The sequence below is a fragment of the Elephantulus edwardii genome, unplaced genomic scaffold, assembly GCF_000299155.1.
Source record: "Elephantulus edwardii isolate Elephantulus edwardi_28Jun2011 unplaced genomic scaffold, EleEdw1.0 scaffold00061, whole genome shotgun sequence".
NCBI classification, from domain to species: Eukaryota; Metazoa; Chordata; class Mammalia; order Macroscelidea; family Macroscelididae; genus Elephantulus; species Elephantulus edwardii.
In genome coordinates, this window is record NW_006399811.1 from 7,049,294 (window position 1) to 7,070,246 (window position 20,953).

Here is a 20,953-nt window from a genome sequence, read left to right on the forward strand (position 1 = left end):
TCTCACTCCCTCCTGCTTAAGGTGATGGAGTCCCAAAATTGGTCCAGCAATCAGATGTGATCCCCGCTAAGTACCTCACTCAAATTCCCGCTGTCTGACTTGCTCCTGCCAGTTGGGTCCCACCGCAGCTCACTACTTTCTACTTGGTTCACTGTTCCCTGCTGAGGCACTTCGCTGTTCTCTGAGGCACAATGCACCCCGCTGCCTCTCAAATGTCTGCATTGATCCACAGCAATGTCTTGAGAAGCACCTATATTTTCATGCTTCCTTTCAGGTCTCTAGCCTGACAGTAGTTTTTTCCCCAGAGTACCTGAATGACCAAGGAGGAAGTCTGTTGTTCCCTTCTGGAAGTGGATTTCCACCTCCTTCAAGGTGCCCAGGACCTCCCTGTTGCCTGAGTTAAGGGGTCCCACGTGGTCAAGCCAGACAACAGTTTTTCCCTCAAAGTACCTGAATGACCAAGGAGGAAGCCTGTTTTTCCCTTCTGGAAAGGGCTTCTTATCTCCATTGACGTGCCCAGGTCCTCCCTGTTGCCTCAGTTAAGAGGTTCCATGTGGTCAAGTCAGACAGCAGGTTTTTTCCCCCCAAAGTACCTCACTCAAATTCCTGCTGTTCTGCTTGCTCCTTTTGGGTGGGTCCCACCACAACTTGCTGCTCTCCACTGAGGCTCGTGGCTCCTGAACTATTTTAATAATGGTTCTCAACCAAATTCCATCTGTCCTGTTTATTCTCTGTGTGTCACACTGTAGGGTTGTTGTGTTGTTTTGGGGGGCTTGGGGGGGTAGAATTTATTTCTTTTTCTTTTCTTGTTGTGTACCATGGAATCAGATCTGACTGGCACAGGAGGAGATTGCTCCTCCTTCTCCAGCACAGCATCTGGTGGATTTGAACCACACACCATTGGGATTGCAGTGCAGCTTCTTTGCCACTAGGCCACCAGAGCTCTCGTCTTTGGTTTTGTTTGTTTGGGGTTTTGTTAATAATTTTTTTTAAAGCCCAAACAAAAAACCAGCTCACGTCTTGCCACCTGCTTGTGTCTCTACTCTTCTATTTTTTACAATAATGGTCTTATGGCATATTTGTCCTTATGAGACTGAGTTAATTCACTCATCATAATGCTCTCCAGTCTTTCCTAAGTTATGTAGTATTTTTCTAAATCATTGCTCCTGAGTGCTGCATAGTTCCAAGTGTAAATGTACCACAATTTCTCAATCCATTCAGTTGCAGTTGGACATTTGAACTGTTTCTCTGTTCCTGTGATGGTGAATAGCAGATACCCCAGAGCCAGGAAATCTTTTTGCTATTTGTAGTTTTTAATTCTCCTGTTGCTGATGTTTCTTTTTTTTTTTTTTAAATCTTTTTTAAAAATTTTTAAATTTTGTATGCATGTGTAATGCTTGTTGTTGTTAGGTGCCGTCGAGTCACTTGCAACTCATAGCGACCCTATGTACAACAACACTAAATGCTGCTCTATCCCTTGGTGATCTTGTTGTCTCCCACATGCCTATCCCTATTACTCCAGTGATGGAATCAATCCATCTCATTGAAGGTCTTACTCTCCTGCACTGTCACAGCATGGCATTTCCTCTCCAAGGACTGATCCCCTCTTGTAACATGTCCAAAGTATGTCAGATGAAGCTTCAGAATCCTTGGCTCCAAGGAGCCATTTGAGTGTCTTCCTCTGTGAAGATTCTTTCCATGTCATTTGCTCTTTAGTAATTGGGTTATCAGTCTTTTTCTTCTGGAGGTCCAGGAGTATTCTGTAAATGTTAGTTATGAGACCCTTGTCTGAGATGCTATTACCAAATGTTTGTTCCCAGTCAAGAGGCTTTCTTTTCACCCTGTTGGGAAAAGTTTTTGATGAGCACAGCGATTTAATCTTTAGAAAGGCCCATTCATCAATTTTGTCCTCTTCAGACTGCATTTCTGGCTGTATAGCAGTATCTTTAGGCTAAACCTTCTAAGGTTCGCCTCAGTTTTTCTCTTATGAACGTCATAGTTTTGGGTTTGCTGTTAGATCTCTGATCCACCTTGAGTTGATTTTTGTATATGGTGAGAGATGTGCATCCTGCTTTAGCTTTCTACAGGTGGAAGTCCAGTTTTGTCAGCACCATTTGTTGAAGAGGTTGTCATTTCCTCATTTAATAGCTTTTATTTCCTTGTCAAATATCAGTTGACCATAGATTAATCCATTTCTAGATTCTCAGGGGGGTTGTATCTTTTTGGTTGATTTTTAAAAATTTTTTTATTATTATTATTTTGTGTGCATGTATACCCGTCAAAGTGGATCTGACAGGTACAGGAGGAGATTGCCCGCCCTTTCACAGCAGAGCATCTGGTAGTTACAAACCACTTGCCTCTGGGATTGCAGTGAAGGTTCTTTGCCACTAGGCCACCAGAGCTCTCTTTATATTTTTTTGTTTCTAATGTTGATAAGTGATCTTGTTTCTTTAGTTATTGGACTATCTTCCCCCTTATTATCATTATTGCCAATGTTATATAAATTTACATAGTTTTAAGCAAATATTTTACATTTTTACTATAATGCATATATCTAGCTTATTGTATTTATTACTTTTCTGAATGGCATCATTTTTCCAGTTAATAATTGTATTTAGTAATTACTGATTTATAGGGGAACATCTAATTTATATGTATTTTATCTTTATTCTAACCATCTTACTGAAGTTACTCCTTTATAATTGATAATCTTTTAATCTCTTCTGTTAATACTTTCAATCTTCAGTTGAGGATACAATCATATTTTATGCAAAAATTGACTGATATCTGTATCCTTTATTATTTATATTACCATGCCATATGTAAAATGTTACTGAGGTCTTGGAGACTTCTCAGAGTTGGTCAGAATTTTGCTTCCCAGGAGTGACTTGGCACTTTTGGGACAACTCTGTCCCAAAACTCCCAACTCCCAACTCTGTCCCATAGCAATCTCTCAAACCCCCTATCAGTAACATACAACAGAAGCTTTGATCTTTCATCTTATTGAAAAAACATTGGTCAAAGTGAATATCTTTAAGTTGCTCCCAACCTTAATGAAAATTTTATATTGTTTGTAATATTGCTGTTGGTTTCTGGCATGTATGCTTTATTAAGATAAGAAGTTTCCATTTATTCTGAATAGTCTAAGATTGCTTATCAAAAGGGAATATTAGGTATTATCAATTCCCTTTTCAGTATCCATTGATAGAATCACTTCATGTTTATATTTTTAATACAGTGTAACAATATTATATTAAGATATTTATTAGTTTCTACCTAGTCACAGATGTAAAGCCAGGAAACTTAAATCTAGAAGTCTGTTGATAATATAAATATTGTCCTTTCAAATATTCTCTTAAGACCTTGGAAATCTGAAATGTTTTCTGTTTGCTATTCAGCTTGCTGACCTTGGGCATATCCTTTAACTCTTTGTGCCTATTTCTGTTTTACATAACATCACTAAGTAACTTCCCAAGAGATTTTAAATTATATTGATTTGTTAATTATCTGTAGAAAAACCCGGCATCTCTCTTCCTGCTGACTACATGTTTCATTACTGAAATGTGAAGATATGTGTAAGGAAAGCAAGAAAAGGTATATTATCATAGATTTTCTGCTGAATCATGATGTTTTCTAGAAACTCTGGATGACTTTTGGTATTCAAGGCTGTAAATCTTTGATAAATATTTTACTGTTATTTTGGTTGAATCACATTCTGTCTTATGGCAGCCTCTACTATCGATACCTCAATACCTCATGATCTTTATTAAGATTTATATGAAACCTTAATAAAAGACAAAAAAGCAGAAAAGTAAATTTTGTGTACAGCTTTGTGTATTTTATTTAAAGATGGGCTCATATATAGTATACACTTCAGGTTCTAAGACACTTGAACCTACCTTAAAATTTATACAGAAAGTAGGTTTATGCACTCCAAGCGTTTTCCTCTGATTATGCTGCATGAACTTGCTCCTTGGAAGCTGAATTTCTACCAGTGCAAAGGGGATCCAATTGCCATTCTATGGAATTGTTTATTTTATAAATAAATAATCCATTTAGTCTGTTGTTAGTGTAGATGCAACAGAGTCAAGGAAGACTCATCAGGACCTATGACTCATAGACCTGAACCCTGTCCTATCCTGTGCCATCTTCATCATCCCCTGTTATACACTTGAGCTCATTGCTGTGCTGAAGTCACTGTGTCAGACCATCTTGTTGAGGGTCTTCCTCTCTTTTGCTTACCCTCCACCTTTCTAAGTATGATAATCCTTTATAAGGAATAATATCTCCTAACAACATGTCCAAAGTATGAGAGATAAAGCTTTGCCATCCTTGCATCTAAAGAGTATTCTGGCTGCACCTTTTCCAAGACATACCTGTTATTCTTTGGGCACTCCACGGGATAGTCGATACTCTTCTCCAGAACTACAACTCAAAGGATCAATTCTTCTGTCATCCATATTCATTGTCCAGGTATCAGATGCATAGCAAGTGACTGGTGAGGGTATGGGGAATCTTGGCCTGAATCAGGCTTACCTTAGTCTTCAAGTTGACATCATTGCTCTTATAGTAGAGCAGTCTCTGACAATGGACTTGTCCAAAACAACATTTCTCCTAATCTTCTGACTACTGATACCCAGATTATTGATTGTGGATTCAATTAAGATGAAATCACTGACAGTTTAAATCTTTTCTCCATCTATCATGATGTTGCCTGTTTGCTTAATGGTAAAGACTTGTTTCTTGATTCTGAGATTAATTCATATTGAAGGCTGTATAGTCTTGATCTTCTGCAGCAAGTATTTCATAGCCTTCTCACTTTTCAGTAAGCAAAGTTGTGTCACATATTGTTGATGTGTCTTCCTCTGATCCTGATGCATACCCTTCCTGATTTTAAAACATGCTGTGTTCCCTTGTTCCGGATGAGCACAATTTAGGGTTCTGGGATTCCCATTCTTTTCGGTGTTAGCAATAGTTTCTTAAAATCCATTCAGTCAAGCAGATAGACATTCTTATATTCTCTGCTTTCAGCCAGGATCCATCTGACATCAGTAATCATAATCCCTAGTGCCATGACTCTTCTAAACCACTGATCAAGAAGGACTCATCAAGATCTATGACTAAGAGATCTGAATCCTGTCCTGTGGACTTCTGGCAGTTCCCTGTCAGTGGACTGTGCCAACAGTTTTTAAATGATATTCAGTACTTTGTTTGCATGTGATATTAAGGATGTTGTTGTTGAGTACCTTTGAGTCAGAACTGCCCCTTAGCTGACCTCTGATGGATTTTCAGAAACATTTAATCTCATGGAAGGAGATTGCCCATTTTTATCCTGCAAGCAGATGGGGTTTCGAACCGCATGCCTTTGGGATTGGAGGGTAGCTTCTTATCACTAGGCCACCACAGTTTTCTGTTGTTCAGTAATTTCCATATTCTGTTGGATCACCTTTCTTGAGAATAGCAACAAATATGGATCTCTTCCAGTCCGTTGGCGAAGCAGCTGTCCTCCAGATATCCTGAGATAAACTGGTCAGCCCATCTCAGGTTACATCTGTTAGCTGAAACATGTCAGTCAATATCCCATTTATTCCTAGGACCTTATTTTGTGCCAGTGTCTTCCACACAGCTTGAACGTTTTCCTTTATTACCAATGGCTCCTGTTCATATGATACTTCCTAAAATTTTTCATTGTTGACTAATTATTTTTAGAACAGTGACTATGTATTTCTTGCACCTTCTTTTGATGTTTCCTGGATTATTCAAGATTTGCCCATGGCATCTTTCAGGATTGCAAGACTTGATTTGACTTTTTAGTTCTTTCAGCTTGACAAATGCTGGTTGAGTTCCTTTTATTCTCTGACCCAGCTCTTTGCACTTTTTAATACTTTGCTGTGTCTTATTGAGCTGTTCTTTGAAATCTTCTGTTTAGCTCTTTTACTTTGACATCTCATCACTTTGTTTTGGCTTCTCAACTCTCTAAAGCAATTCTCATTTAGTCTAGAGCCAAGAAAATGAAGCCGGTTAATTCTGACTTACGGCAACCCCGTGTGTTGGTAGAACATGCTCTGTAAGTTTTTCCTGGCTGTAATCGTTACTAAAGCAGATTGCCAGAGCCTTCCCCTCCCCCTTCTCTTCCTGGTGCTACTGGGTAGATTTGAAGCAGCATTTTTTAGGTTAGTGTTGTTATTGTTATGTTTGGCCACTAAGGAATTGACTCATAGCTGACCCTCCAGAAGGTTTTCAGAGGCAATAAATCGCATGGGAATAGATTGCCCATCTTAGTTAGTCATAATCCAGACTACTCAAATACCTCAATTTCAGATACTACACTTCAAAATTCTGTCTCATATTTGAAATATTTCATGCTATCTAAAGAAGCTGCATTATCCAACAGACTTGTAACTGTATCTTCACTGCAGTAGTAGTCTTTTCTCTTGCTTTTACCAGTACCAATACTAAAAGAGTAAGAATGAGAAAAGACTAGGGGGAGGGGGGGAGCGTAATAAAAGAATGGGCTTTACATGTGTGACTCTGACGAGGTGAGAGTGGTAAAGGCACATGGTTACATGGTTCAAATCCATTAGCTTTTCCATGGGAGCAAGATGGACAGTTTCCTCCTGTGTGATTTACTGCCTCTCAAAACCTGTGAAAGGGTTAACTGTGAGTCACTTTCAACTCAACAGTACATAAAAACTGTAACAAGGGCCCTGAAGAGTATACCATATTTTGAGAGAATTGTTGTTGTGTACCTTCCAGTCAGAATTGACCCATAGCTGACCCCCAGGTTTTCAGAGGCCTTTAATCGCACAGGAAAAAGATTGCCCATTCCTCTCCTGTGAAACAGCTGGTGGCCTCAAACTGAGTGCCTTCAGGATTGCAGCACAGCGTCTTGCCACTATGGCACCAAAGCTCCCTAATCACAGAGTAGCAGTGTGAATAGAAGTAAAATATTACAGTTTTCAATTCTTTAATTTTTATATATTGTCTTTGTTGTTGTTCTTGTTGTGTGCCATCCAATTGCTTGTGACTAAAAATTAGAAAATTACACTTCGTTAATTCTAGTAACCTAGTAAGAAGCTGAACTGCAACCTCTCAGGCACTCAATTCAAATCCACTTCTTGCTCCAAAAAAGAAAGATGACAAGTCTCCTCCCATGAGAATGGCTGCCTCTGAAAACTTGCTTGAGGGTCAGCTGTGTGTCGGTTCCAACTCTATGACACACAATGACAACACAAATTTTTAAGTATATGCAAATTATGAATAAATATATATGTAAATGAATACATTTATACTGACAAAGTTCATATACTATCAAAGAAATAAAGATCATGAGCTTTTTGAGAACAAATTTGAGGTGGTTTTTTTACTAATTCTTTTTTGGCTTTCACAAATACTGTGAAGTTCCCGTTAAATAATATGATTTTGGCGTTTGTTTGTTTGTTTGTTTGTTATACCCTCTTTTTTTATATTAAAACTGTACTTGAGTTTTAGTTTAAAATTGCAAATACTAGACAGAAGAATTAAAACAATTAGTTGCAATATTGGCCTTCCCCCCCGTCAGGTATATGTGTTCTCAAATACCACTGTGGAGTATACTAGAACACTATGCATTTTGTTGTAACAACCAAGGTGATAGCAAATCTATTGAAAGTTTTAAGAGTAGTGCTTAATGTAAAAAAAAAATCAATAAAAAGGGAGAGATTTCTGATTGCTGGAAAAGATCACAGTAGAAGATCCTGGATAGAGTGGGAGAAAAATGTAAACTAAAAATCATAAAGAGAGTAAACTTACTGGTCTTTTGGAGGCTGGTGGTGCTCCTAAGATCATGGCCCTACATCACTGTTGAAGCCCAGAACTGAGCTCACCCCTATATCTCAACTTTAAGCCAAATAAATAACATTGCTGTAAGGTGAACAGTAACACCAGGGATGGACTTTTTCCATGGACAGTCATCCATACGAGGTGAAAAGAGTAGCATTTACCAAGGGATAAAAGCTTCGAGGACAGTAACCGGTAGGAAGGATAAATGGAAACCGTTAAATACAGGGAGGAGTGGGTCAAGCACTGCCACATTATATGAACTGTAATCAGTGTTACAAAATATTTGTACAATGGAAAATTAATGTACTCTGTAAACCTTCACCCTAATCACTCTGTAAACCTTCACCCTAATCACAACAAAAATATTATTAAGAGATATTAGTAGTGAAAAGAAACTATTGGAATCATTTATTAGTGGAAAGAAGTAAATCAAATCTCTATACCCTGAAATTTAAGTTGATGTTTTCATCCTTTTCTGTTTGAAACCAGTCTGCCTTCCTGAGTTCGCCACTTCCTTGTAGATTACTACAAAAATACTTTACCGTGTAGGGAGAGCTGGTGGCGTAGTAGTAAGAAAATGTGCTGCAATTCCAAAGGCACACAGTTCAAATCCACCAGCTATTCCATGGGAGAAGGATGAACATTCTCCTCCTGTACTGCCTCTGAAAAGCCACTAGAGGGTCGGCTATGAGTTCATTCCAGTTCAATGGCAAACAACTTTGCCTTGTAGTACCTCAGATCATTAGTAAAGGAAAACAGTTTTATTTCTCACTTAAGAACCTTTTCCATCACGTCTTTCTCAAAATGTTTTAAAATTGTACAGAAATAGAAATTGTACGGAAATTTCTACTTATGGAAAAAATTATTTAAGAGTGTCAACATTTGTGTAAATAAAATGTTAGTCCTGCCTCTCCTGTTTACTGCCCGTATGACTTTGTCATGTCTCTAAAAATCTTAGTGTGCCTATTTATGAAATGGAGAAAATGTCACTACTATTCCAGAGTTATTAGAATAAATGTGTAAAATATTTTGATGTTGTTAGATGCCATCTGGTTGGTTAGAAATTATAGTGGCCATGATGATATATAAAATTAAGCACTACGTCCATTTCCTAAACAGCATGCCTCCAGAAACTATGAACTTTGGTAAATGTCGATAATTGTAGAGGGGCTTCAGGCCTTTTGTTTGTAGGGTCGCTATGAGTTGTGCTCAACTCAAAGGCAATCAACAACAACCTTTTCTTGAGCCGTCTTCATAATCATTATTATATATGAAATCATGACTATCTATTCATCCTGTTGATGAATTCATTAAAAACTATTGAAGATCATCTCCTTTTACTCTAATTTACTAAACATGAGATTCTCCAGTTTGGAGGGATGACATGAGATTAAGTATGTGAGATAAGATTAAGATCTCATCATCCTCACACTTCTAAGGAACATCGTGGCTGCACTTCTTCCAACACAGATTTGGTTTTTTTTCTGGCAGACTCTGGTTATTGTTGTTATTATGTGCCGTTGAGTCACCTGCAACTCATAGCGACCATATGTACAACAGCCCTAAACTCTGCTTTACTCTGTGTCAATCTCACTGTCTCTGACAAACCTCCTCCATTACCCCAGTCACTGAATCAATCCATTTCATTGGGGGTCATCCTCTCCTGCACTGTCCCTCTTCATGGACTGGCCATCCTTGCAACATGTCCAAAGTATGTCAGACAAAGCTTCAGAATTCTTGCCTCCAAGGAGCAACCTGGTTTAATCCTCTCTCGGACGAACCTGTTTGTTCTCTTAGCAGTCCATGGTATATTTAATACTCTTCTCTAGTAACGCAGCTCAAAGGCACCAATTTTCCTTCTATCATCCCTAGGCATTGTCCAGCTCTCTGACACATAGTAAGTGATTGCAAAGACCTTGGCCTTGTGTCAGGCACACCTTAGTCTCCAGACTGACATCATTGCTCTTCAGTACTTTGGAAAGGTTTCTGACAGCAGACTTTCCCATCGCAATATGTCTTAATTTCCTGGCTGCTGGTGCCAAGAGTTTTGATTGTGGAGCGAGGCAAACTAAAGCTGTGAACAATGTCAATCTCTTCACCATCTATCATGATGCTTCCAATCGGCCCAGTGGTGAGAATCTTTGTTTTCTTGATATTGAGCTTCAATCCATATTGAAGGCTGCAGTCCTTCATCTTCTGCAGCAAGAGCTTCATGTCCTCCTCAGTTTCAGCAAGCAGGGTGTGTGATCTGCATAGCACAGATTGTTGATAGATCTTCCTCCAATCCTGATGTCACATTTCTCCTCATAGAGCCTCCTGGATAATCTGTTCTGCATATAGATTGAAGAGGTATGGAGACAGGACACATCCCTTGCATACACCCTTACCAATATTGAACCATGCAGTGTTTCCTTGCTCTGTTCTGATGACTGCCTCCTGGTCAAAGTATAGGTTTCACATTAGCATGATCAAGTGTTCTGGGATTCCCATTCTCAGAGTTAGGCATAGTTTGTTGTAATCCACACAAACGCCTTTGCATAATCAATGAAACACAGATAGACATTCCTCTGGGACTTCCTGCTTCCAGCCAAGATCCATCTGGCTAAAAGCAGACTGGTATATTCAGTAATTTTACTAACACCATGGCTTGCCTCCGGAAACTCTACGAACAGTGCTCAGGCGTTTCATTCATAGGGTCGCTGTGAGTCGTCTAGGACTCAAGGGCACCTAACAGCAGCAGCAACTAACACCATACCATAATTCAAAAGATTCAGCTTTCAAGCCTTTGTTATTCATTGTCTAGCATTCTCGGACATAGACTATTGTTATTGTTGTTGTTGTTGTTGTGTGCCACTGAGCTGACTATAACTCATAGCAACCTTAAGAACAACACATCTGAACCTTGCCCTAACCTGCGCAGGAGAAAGTCATCATGCTTAGAAAAGTGGAGGTTAAGTGAAGGAAGGGAAGACCTTAAACAAGATAGACACAGTGACTATAACAATGAACTGTGGTGGGTTAAAGATTATGAGGATGGCACAGGTTTTTAGGACAGAATTCAGATCTGATGTTCATGGGGTTGCTGTGAATTGTATTCAGCTTGGCGGAACCTTACGACAACTGGTGGCTTAGCGGTATGGGGTTGGGCTGTCACCTGAAGACACTTGGTTTGAATTTACCAGCTGTTCCAAGGGAAACGGTTGGGCAATGTTCTCCTTTCTGATATACTGCCTCTGAAAGCCGACTGAAGAGTCAGCAATGACTGTGTTCCAACTTGATAGTACATAACAATAGTACCTTGCATACGCATGATATATTTTATTATTATGTACCAATATCTGTGCTTGCTATTAATTGGTAATATAATTAATTGTAAGGATCTCTAATGGCCAAGTGTTTAAGGACTTGTATTGCTAACATAAAGGCCGGAGGTTTGAATTCACCAGGAGCTCCACAGGAGAAAGATGGGCAATCTCCTATGCTATTTATAGCCTCTGAAAACACACTAGATAGTTTAACTGTGAGATAGTTCTGATTCAGAGGACACAAAAACAACAACATGATTAATTACTATGACCAATTGATCATATTACTTATATTAATAATTCGTATTTATTATACTACTCTTTATCTTAATTTTCTTATTTTTATTATAAATGAAAGTTTACAAGACAAATTGGTTTTCCATTTAACCATTCATGTATAGTTTATTTGATGACACTAATTGCATTATTGTCAACATTTCTCTTTCTGGTTCTTTCCTGTGATTCTCATTTTCAGCCTTCCAATTTTTCTTCCTACCAGCCCACAACTGACTGTTAAGCAAAGAAAAAAGATCTATTTTCTGGATTCCAACTGCTTCAAGCAAAAGGGTCTCAGGCCCCAGCCAACTTTTAAATCACAAAGACCCACCCACTGGGTCCTAATTGGTTTAATCAAGAAGCTCCCAGCTCACAACTAGTTGTTAACATGTTGCGGCACACTTTTAAAATTGTGCTTAGAAATACATTTGTGTCATTTGCATGTTAAATAAAAAAATCATGTCAGTTTGAGGACTAAAGTGAGTCTAATTCAGGCCATGGTCTTTCCAATCAATTGTGGTACATCTGAGAGCTGAACAATGAATGAGGTTGACAGAAGAATTGATACCTTTGAACTGTGGTGTTGGAGGGAACTGTTGAACATCCCATGGACTGCCAAAAGAATAAACAAGTTTGTCTTCGAGAAAGTGCAGCCAGAGTGCTTTTTGGAAGCACAGGTGAAGAAGCTTTGCCTCATATACTTTGGGAATGTTGTTGGGAAATAATATTCCTTGGAGAGGGACTTGATGCTCAGAAAGGCATAGGGTTGTAAGAGAAAGGAAGACTCTCAACCAGGTGGACTGTCACAAGGACTGCTGCAGTGGGCTCTACTGTGTCGAGAAGTGTGAGGATGGCACAGGATAGGACAGGGTTCAGATCTGTTGTTCATAGGGTCACTATGAGTTGTATTCAGTTCGATGGCACCTAACAACAACAGCAATCCTTCTGCTCCTTCTGCTAGGTTTTAACCCTGATGGCTACTGTTTTCATCATAAGTGGTTGTTTATTTTGAGCAGTAAGTACCTCCCTGGTGTTACCGTTCACTTTATAGGCCTATTACACTGATGAAAGTTGAGTTGCAGGAATGAGTTTAGTTCCAATTTCAAAGGATGACTAATAGGTGGTAGTTGGAGTTCCACTGGTCTTTCAGACCAGCAAGCCTGGAAATTTTTAGGTTTTGCTCAATGTTTTTCTCTCTGGGATCACTCTTAGCACATTTAGTATTGATAGTAAGGCACCATCTAGATCCTCTGGTTTCAGGTTCCTGGAGGTAGAGATTCCACAAGATCCATTTTCTTTTTATTCCTCTTCTGTGTTTCAGACAAGGAGAGACTAGCAGCTTAGATATCCACTCAGAAACATTTTTTCCTTTTTAGTTGCAGTAGCTCTGTATTTTACAATTTTCGTATCCTGTACAAAACCGAGTGTAAAAGATAAAAGCTCTTAATTATCTGCCTGCCTAACAGGATCAGACAGGGAAAGACACGTATAGAGCTGCAGGACCCCAGTCACATTATACGTGCTGGGGCCTTCCACATTTTAGCCCTCTGTGGAGAGGCGCACCTTCCTGCTGCCTCCCAGTAGCACCCATCTGGGTCAAACTCTCCATGCTGCACAGCCCACTCAGAAACTTTTAAAACTCCATTTGCTACTCACCAAAGTAGCATTTAGAACATTGTTTACCTGATCTTTGTGATTCCGGTTGACCACAACTACAATGGTCATAGAACTACCAACTCATGTTTAGTTACATTTAAGTAGTTTGCATAAGTTTGCTCTGAGTTGGTTCTATTATTTTGATAAATTTATAGCATGTACAGATATCTAGAAATATCATTTGTCAAACCTATGTGTCTGTGATTCTTGATACAGAAATTTAAATTCTTTTTGAGTCTAGAGACAGAAGAAATATTCCCCTAATGATTTTCAGTTCTCTTACTTTTCTGTGATAATCTTAGATGTGTTAAATTTGTCGGTCCAGTCACTCATTCATTCAGTAAATACTGGGTAGCAACTAGGTTTTTTGCATTGTGTTAGATATTAAATATATTTCTAAGATTTGCATATATGTTGAATACAATTGTTTATAAAGCTAAACTATTTCAAACACATTTTTTCCCCTTGGATATTACCTATTTTCTGGGCCTTTTTGAAACTTGATTAAAGAACCTGATTATATTCAATGAGAATTACTTAAAGAGCAAAACAGACTTTGCCTCTGGCTTTTGAATGCACATCTTCTGAGCACTTATTTTATAATAGTGTTAATGTCTACCTTTTTCTTCTCTATTTAATTGGAGAATATCAAAACATCTTCTAGTTTATATATTAAGTAATCAAAGAATAATGTTATAATATTAAAATCCTTGTTACTGCATGACTTCAGTTGTCAAAAATATTACTATCTAGATCCAAATAAATGAAAGTTCAGTGTAACTCCATTATTTTCATCAACTCTAGTAAAAAAAAAAGTAGCATTTAGGACAAGTAAAAACAATATAGGAAAACGTTCACTTGATTTATAATTTACATGCCAGTGGTTTGATGTTTATGGTTATGTGAAGTACTGTATAAACTGTAGAAATATAGATCTCAGAGAATTTAACTCTATTCTTTTTACTGCAAAATAGCTCTTAACTAAAATAAAAGGAAAAGCTCTAGTTCACTATTAACTTTAACCTTATTTGAGAAAAAATATTGTTCAGAGGAATTCAAAATATAGTCATCATTTGTAAGTCTGTTAACACTCTTTGAAAGTCTTTTGATAGTCTTCATTCCAAACCTTTGTCACAACAATTTTTAAAGATAAATTTCATAAGGATCCTTCAAATATTTAAAGATATATTTTAATATTATATAGATTATTGTATGTACTACCACTTGTTATTAATATTTGTGATAGCTCAGTTATCATTGCTTGAAAGCACTTTGTTTTTCAAAATGAATATCTGTGATGCTAAAGTGGTATTTATATGAACCTCATGGTGACTCCCTGGATGATAGTTTTGTTTGTTTGTTTGGTTGGTTTTTTGACAATTAGTTGATATTTATTCAGAGGCTATATTACTTCAAGCATTTATAGATCTATGAGTAAATCATGATTCTCTTACCCCTTTGTACTAATAATTAGAACCATACAATTTATTGGATGGGGGGTATGAGGGAAATTGGAAGAATCTTATCTGAAAAACAATGTATTCCAATTTTGTAAGTAAACTAGCATAATAATTTAAAAAAGGAAGTAGGAAACAAACAAACAAAAAGAACTGTAGAGATATTGCAGAAATCGCTATGGCGGCTTAGTTTTCTCTTTGGGAAGCAACTTTTCCTGGACAACTGGAATGTGTGTTGGAGATCAGTTCGTATCAGTTGTGGGAGTTGGTCCTCCTCATTGCAACAGGGACATGATGGTTCAAAGGGACCTCAAGGTCTTTAAATGACCACCTGCCAACCTTCTCATGACAGTCTCTGATGAGTGAGAAGGGCTGCCAGCATAATTAATGCAAACTCTTTGACAGATGCTTGCAAAGTCAATAACAGAACTTTGCCTTTGTGGGAGGTTCTTGAGAGATCCTTTTACACATTTTATCCCTTTGTGGCCTCACAGAAGTCACTAGAATGCTTATTTCACAGGTGAACAAAAGAGCTCCCATTTTCTGAAGCTTGTTAGCATCATTAGACCTGGACACATACCATCAGCTGTGTCTCTCCTTGCTCTTCTGGGTACCTGATAAGAAAGGGAACTTTCTTCTTCAGTACTTGAAGAAAAGTCTTGTAATCTCAGAAGAAGATGCCATTCCTGTACGGCCCACTTTCTTCAGTGGAAATGTCTGCTTGATTAAATCTTCTTCCCTTTTCTAGAAGAGTACTTCTCAAACTTTAATGAGCTCAGAAATCACCAGGAAATCTTGTTAAAATGCAGAATTGGGCTCTTTAAGTTTGAGATGGAACCCGAGAGTCTAAATTTTACACAAGTTCCCCCCGGGATGTTGATGCTTCTGTTTCACAAATCCCACTGAGTCCAAAGATTCCTTCTGACTAACCAGTCGTTGAATGTCAAAGGAGCAGCTTCCGAAGGAATGTGTAAGAAGTCAGTAGAACTTTCCTCTCCAGAGGGCAGAAAAGCAATGATGTCAGTCTAGAAACTAAGGTGCTCCTGATCCAGGCCATGGTTTTGCAATTACTTGTTTTGCTTCAGAGAGCTGGACAATGCCTAAGAAAGAAGAAGAATCAATACATTCGGGTTGTGGTGCTGGTCAAGAGTCTTGAACATGGTCTGTTTGTGGGCAGCTCTTGTAGCTTAGTGGTAAGGAATTAGCTGCCAATGCAAAAGTACACAGTTCAAATCCAACAGCTCATCCATGGGAATGTAACAGTCAAGATTTGTTATATATCTCTCTGGTCTGGCCACCATCTTAAGTCTGAATGATAGTTTTTAATGGTGGACATATTCAGAAAGGAGTCACCTGGCCTTTCTTCTCCCATACCTCTGAATGGACTCAAACAGCTAATGTTTTGGCTAACCTCTGGGCACCTTAGCCATTTGTACCACTAAGGAACTCCCCAAAATTATTATTGTTAAATTTCCTGATTTTAATCATTGTCTAATCATGGTCATGAAAGAGAATGCCTCCAATAAATGTGTGTATGTGTAATTACATACACAGAAGTTAACATTTAAACAAGGGCAAACAGGATTTTCTTGCTTCTGTGCATTTGAAACTTTTTATATAGTTAGCACAAAAAAAATCTAATAGCTTTGTCAGTTGTTATCAGTTTAGCAGATTTGTTCTTTTATTTATCTGCCATTGTTCATTCTGTAGTCTATAGTAATTTTTCATGTATATTTGAATAATAGTGATGAAAAGACTGATTCAGTAGTTTTGGTTTCTTTAAAACTATGGAAATTTCAAATAAATTAAGAAAATATGGTGCTTATAAATTTGGAGGCTAATGTTTCCAGTGTTGTTGTTATTGTTGTTGTGCACCTTAGAGTCTGTACACTTTCAGTAGTCTTTTAAAAAAATGTAGTTTAAAAAAAAAAAAAAGCCAAATTATGTAAGACATCTTTTGGATGAAGCAGTCTACTTCCATAAAGATTTACAGCCTTGAAAGCCCTATAGGGCAGCTCTAATCTCTTATTATTGGGCCACTATGAGTCAGAGTCATCTTGAAAATAGCAAATTTGTTGGGGTTTTTAAATTTTATTTCTAGAAGTAGGTTTACTGGTGGTATAGTCCATAGAAGTTGCTTTTCTAGCCCAAAGGCCACACCCCTCTACTTGTTCAAATCCAGGGAGTAGCTTAGTGGGGGAAAGATGGTCAATCTCTTCCTCCTGAGAGACCCAGTGGAGGATCAGTTATAAATCACTCCTGATTTAAGGACAGAGAGGGGGGTTTTTTGTGAGAGTGAGACAATGAGGATTGTCCTCAGAGAACAAAAAAGATTTTCCTGCTTTTGCATAAATAACATTCAGAGGAGCAAGCAAAAGCAGAAGTGAGGTAAATAGTTTAGCATAATAGAGACAGGGGAGTCTGAGGGTTTCTGTCAAGAAAGAAGCAGAAGCCACATAGAGGTAGAGGTAAGAAAATGTACAACAATGGATTGGAATGAAATTTTAAAAAAAAATTTGACCTCCTAGGCCAGTGATCTCCAACTTGTGAGCTCTAGAGAGACTGGTGTGCCAGAAAATTATGAAACAGATATCATCATAGAGATAATCTGCCTTTTAATGATAGATTTAAAGAGATAACACATCTTTATGTTGTGAACTTTAGCCTAGGAATTTGGATAAAATATCTTTTATAAATATGTATTACTATTTTAAATTATATACATTTATTTTATTAATAGAGATTTATATAAACAACTTTTTTCACTTTATATGTTTTCTCAACCAAGTGAGACTTACTTAAGTTATAAAAACCTTTAACTGTCTGTCTAAATGGTTAATTAAGAAAATAATTCTGCATGCTCAAAAAAGCTTGTATCTTCTTGCCAGTGTTGAAGCTCTTGAAATTTTCAGAGCAACAGACCAAAACGTCACTAAAAACTCTTTTTAAGTGCCAGGGACTGCTCGAACCTAGATTACAAAGTCCATCTATGCAGTGAGCTTGAGAAGGGGATGGATTCCATAGGTATTGAGTGTGGGGGGATCAACCACCACCAAAAACTACTGTCATTGAATCTATTCCAATTCATAGCAACCAAATAAGAAAGAGTACAACTGGTACATAGAAACACTGCAGTCTTAATGGGAACAGGCAGCCACATCCTTCTCCCCTGGTGTGCTCGGTGAATTTAAACTCATCCCCTATCAGTTAGTAACCTAATGCTTAATCATTGTGTTACCAGGGCTCCTTCTAGATTCATGAAGGGAATAATAACCCTTCAGTGAGGAGCCCTGATATAGTTGAGGCAATTTGGCAACTAACAAAAAGGTCAATTCAAACCCACCAGCCACACCATGTAAGAGAAATGGTAACAGTCTGCTTTCATAAAGACTATACAGCTTAGGACACTCTGTGGTATATTCTTAGTTCTATAGCATCTCTATGAGCCGGAATTGACCTGACAGTACACAATAACAACTCTTCAGAAATGAGAATTCTCTCATTTAAGGCAGACTGTAAAGATGAGCAGTCTCCCCCCATGTGATTTACTGCCTCTGAAAACCCACTAGAGGGTCAACTATTGGTGAGTTCTGACTCAAGGGCACACAACAACATCAATGTATAAGGAAATGACTAGATCATTGAGAACAAAGCTAATGTTTTGCTAATGTGAGAGGGACAAAATGTCTCTGTCGATTAAGAGTATTGTTTTCTCAGAGCAACAGACCTAGTCAATCTCCAGAGACCAGGGATATTAGTAATTTGTGGGTCTTTGAAAATACCTCTGCAGCTTGAGTTTTCACTGCCTGTTAATGTATAAGCCTGTGAAATGATCTTAAATCAAACCATGTAAATATGTAGTGTAAATCATATTTTAAAATTCCATTTGGATCTGAGTCCTTCACATTGACAGTATAAGTCTGACAAGAGTTGAAGGGCAATCATTCAGTATAGTGATTGTTCTCTGAATCTTCATCCCAACAGGCTTACTTTTCTTACTACTTTCTGATTTCAGCCTTCTTTCCTTCACACACACACACACACACACACACACACACAGGGAGAGAGAGAGAGTCACTCACTAGCACTTGCTTTTTATCTTGAAAAGAAAAACAGCACTATTGACTGGAAGCCTAGAGTTGCCCCCAAGTTCCGACCACCGACTCAGTTTCTTATGAAGTGGACTTGTAATACCCTTAATGTTTCTGTTGGCAGTCAGTTACAGATTCCATTATTGTCGATCAATGCGGCCGCCATGCAAGGAGGGGGGAGGAATGGAGAAGGAGGAGGAGAAGAAAGGAGGGATGAGAGCTTCCTATTCACAGATTGATCAACCTGCCTTTGCGCGCAGAAAATCTGCGTAAGGAATGCTATTGAAATAGCTAATTCAGGAAAGGGTTAGAGGGCTATAGTTCTCCTGGATGACTGAAAGGAAATTTGAAAACCTTTCTTCTCAGAACAAAACAAAATGCTGAATTTGTTTTTTCCTTTTGTTTTTGTTTGGTGATATGCTTTCCTTAACTGATTAGCTATTGTGCCGTCTGGTTGTCTAAGCTGCTTCCAGTGTAGGAACCTGTTTCTTTTTTTCTTTGAATGTCTTTATTCTCTATTTTCCTATGCTTTCTCCTGTCGTTAAACACACATCATTGTTCTAGTTTATGTTGACTTTCTCTTTCAGCTTAAAAGCATAACACCAAGAGACAGAAGGACAAATCTTTTCTCTCCTATCACTCCGTTTTAACCCTCTCTCTTTCTTCCCCTCCCCCGTTGTATTAGATTGATGTCACAGAGACAGAATTCAGAGTAGAGGGACGATCACATTTTCTCTTTCTTCATCACAGACTAGCCCAAGAATCTAGTCTCTCTACCCTTCTTTCCCCACTTATCATTCAGTAATTGTGCTCTGTATGGAAAAGTTTTCTGGCTGGAGAATGAGCCTCCTTTCCCCTGGTGATGTGGCGGAGTGGTTGGATAGTAGCACCGAAGAGGAGAAGAGCCTCCTGTCATTTCTGGGTACGGTAGGGCTCTGCTCGTTCATTTAACCCCTTGTTGTCTGAACTATCTCACTTTGGAGAGTAAGAACGCATATTTTCTAAATCTACTTTTTTATTTATAAAGGGGAGGGGGTTTGGGGAAAGAAGAGAATCTGTTTTGGTTGCTTGCTTCCCAAGTTTTGTTTCTGTCCATAGAAATAGCCCTGGCTATGAGAAATAAGAGACAGCTTGGTGCTGTGCTTTAACAAAGAGTGCTAGCTCCATGCAAGTCTTCCCATGTCATCTGGCCAGCTGTTCATGGGATTTAGACAACTTCTGCTGGCCAGAATCTATTGTGATTTTCCTGTACTTCAATTTAATGATGGTGAGATTTGCTTTGTGAGAGTGAGAATAGGCTGTGAATGAATTAAAAGCCAACCTAAGAATAGAGAAGGAGCTTCTATGCCAGGTGTAAGATATTTGTAATGCTCCTACGTTAGATTTCTGCTGAGTATATAAAATAGGACAAATGGTATCAATCATTACTTTAACTTTCTATTTACTTTTTGTTTTCTAATACATTTATAAATAAAATAATTATGGTAATAGAGTTATTGATTAAATAATTACCTGGGAAAGTTCTGTTATAAAGCCAGTCATATTTTAAATGTTATAAGGAGCTTGATATTTCTAAAAATATATTTGAGATACTTTTGATTAGTAGTAGCTTCCAAAGTGATAATTTTTATAAATTTCATACATCTTATATCTGCCTAAATACAAATATACTATTATTATAACTGAAGAACAAAACCAATTAGGCTTCTAGTTTATTTCTCATAAATATTCTGTGTTCTAATAATAGTCTTCTGCCTGCCCAAAAGTATCTCTACTATTATTATGAAAAATTAACTCTATTTTGTTTTACTTAATTACATTTTCTTGTCAACTTTAACAAAATGCTTTCTCCTCCCCCACCCCATGCAATTTAGATATCATGGGTTATTCTAATTAGCCTTTTACCTTTTTTAACAAAGTCAGATTTATTTAGCTATTAATCCAGCTTTTAATTTGTTTACTATAGCTTTATTTATCTTGTCCATTTAAATGGCTTTCTGTACATGTGTACCTCTTAAGTCTTTCTTTTTCAAAAGCCTACTTGCTTCCCATTCTCCTTCCCCCTACACACAAATACACACACATACACTCACACATAGGTTTAAAGAAATATCCGTAAAGAAAAACAAATACACACCTCAGACTCAGAACCAGCTTGGACCTACATCGCTGGAAAGGAAGGCATAGTTATCATTAAACATCATTTTCCTTGCTCTTACATGATTCTTTTATGAATTTAACGAGCTAGCCTCAAAATTAATTTCTTACCTTTTTTCACCTAAGCTATTACCTCAGTATACCTGAAAAATAATTTATTTGACTGATAAAAAGAGATAATCAAATAAAA

The 20,953-nt window shown here is 37.8% G+C and overlaps 1 protein-coding gene across 2 annotated transcripts in view; it reads left to right on the forward strand.

The window, feature by feature from the left end:
- RASAL2 (RAS protein activator like 2) overlaps positions 1-20,953 on the forward strand; it is a 460,670-nt gene that overhangs the window by 279,817 nt on the left and 159,900 nt on the right. The gene's annotated exons all lie outside the window — the stretch shown is intronic.